This window comes from Elephantulus edwardii, unplaced genomic scaffold (genome assembly GCF_000299155.1).
Source record: "Elephantulus edwardii isolate Elephantulus edwardi_28Jun2011 unplaced genomic scaffold, EleEdw1.0 scaffold00001, whole genome shotgun sequence".
Taxonomy (NCBI): Eukaryota; Metazoa; Chordata; class Mammalia; order Macroscelidea; family Macroscelididae; genus Elephantulus; species Elephantulus edwardii.
The window spans coordinates 22,005,261-22,007,198 of record NW_006399751.1 but is presented as its reverse complement, the minus strand read 5'-3'; the positions used below and the strand labels follow the sequence as shown (position 1 = coordinate 22,007,198).

The following is a 1,938-nucleotide window of genomic DNA, read 5'->3' as shown; positions in this document are numbered from 1 at the left end:
ACCCTTTGTTCCAGATTGCTATCTTACATATAATGGCTAATCATACATTCCTTTTGGACAGAGGCTGGGGGTGTACTCGCAGTATTGAGATATGCTGTTGGAAAATAAGTTGATGTGTGCATTAATACTTTAGCTGTTCTTTTTTTTTTTTAACCAATAGGATTAAGACTGGAGAGTCATGTTTTTGTTCTTAGGCTATCTCCAGGAGAATGCTGTCTACTTCCTACTTTAATTTGGGAAGTGGGGCCTCTACATAGCACTCAGGGGAGTGGGCTGCTGTGGTGTTTTGTGGAATCTCCTCACTGTTTCAGTGACTGTTAGTTGGATAGACAGGGGCTATGCCATAGATACGGGTGCATGCCATATATGTTCTCTTTTTCTTCTAAATTTAGAATGAGAGCTTTAGCATTCTGAAGTTTTAGGGCATGAACAATTATGACCTATTATTTCATTTGAGTTGATTTTATCTTGAATATTTCTAACCTAACTGAACCACAGTTCAGCACCATAGGTGGTTAATGACCTGTATTTTTCATTGATTGGACATGCATCCTGATCTAAAGCTTATACCAATCAAAAGTAAAGCACTAGTATTTAAAAGCCAGTCATTTGCAGCAATGAGTAACAAGCAATCAGTGTTTACTTTTAGGAGTTTATTGCTAATTAAAGAACTGACTGCATTTTGTGTAATCTGTCCCCTTTTGCACCAGAATGCAGTAAGTATGAACTGTTTGCAGTGCTGGTCTCTTGCATGCTCCTATGTTAACAGCTTCTCTGGTCGTGTGAATTCTGCAATCAATGGCTGTTGATTAACTGTGTGGATATGACATACAGACTTCATGAAAGAATTTAACAGTCGAGGGAAAATGTGATTGAGCTCTGACTTACTCAGTGTGCTGTAATTGTGAAGCTTTGCCTCTGGTTTCTAATCTGCTTGTGTGTTCCATAGTCCTGTTTTAGAAGTGTGCTACAAGTTGTTGAGTTGAAGGGTGCAGGTTCCTCTCCTCCTCCTCTTCATCCTCCTCTTCCTTACTAATTGCCACTTAAAGGATTTAGCATAATTCCATTTAAATAGCTCCATGCACACAGACTTGATAAGTAACAGGAAGGATGTAATCAGTGAATCTAAAGCAAACCAAAGATCTTCTCAGATAAAACTTGTATTATGAGTCTTCTATTTATGGTAGTAGTGTTATATAAGGACATATTTTATCAAAACCTAAGAAAACAGAATCCGATCTTAGTATGAATGGCCTTATGCTGGAGGCAGTAATAAAGTATTTATACCAGGCCGACTTTAGTTGCTCAATTTTTAGACCCTGAAAACTGGGGCATATGGTTTTTAGAAGTGTGTGAAAATGCTCTTTATGTCAAAGAGTGTATTTGTTGAAAGTATTGAAATTAAATATTTGCCTTTTTGTAAGAACATTCGGGATTTTTTTTTAAAGCCTTTTATCCCTAACTAAATTTAGCATGAACTGGATCAGACAGTGACAGTGTATATGTGTCATTTATGATTTAGCGTTAAATATATCCTCTCATCAGTTCATTCCTAGTAGGGAAAAATCCTTTGCTGACTTCCAAGAACAATGTGTTCAGAGGCTGCATCCTAAGTGCTGTTTTAAAATTTGTGCTAGGTAAGATCAAAGGTGATTTTTTTCTGGCAACTTTTAAAACTCTATGCCTTTTTTCCTTTCACCCTTTTGTGGAGTGAAGGAACCCTGGGTAAGTGCGTGATTCCTGGCCAGATGTTTGGCAGTTTGAATTCGCCCAACTGCTCCATAAGGGAAGGACCTGACAATCTTATCTGCTTTGGTAAAAACTGTAACCAAGTAGTGACACTTTTTTTTTTATATATAATTTAGTTTATTTTTCATTTCAATGAACATCTACAGAGATTTTGGAATCCCATTCATTCGTTGTTGCACCCTTCTCCCC

The 1,938-nt window shown here is 37.3% G+C and overlaps 1 protein-coding gene across 2 annotated transcripts in view; it reads left to right on the top strand.

Moving 5' to 3' along the window:
• The window catches only part of MYO1B (myosin IB), a 173,699-nt gene that overhangs the window by 126,888 nt on the left and 44,873 nt on the right, over positions 1-1,938 (top strand). The gene's annotated exons all lie outside the window — the stretch shown is intronic.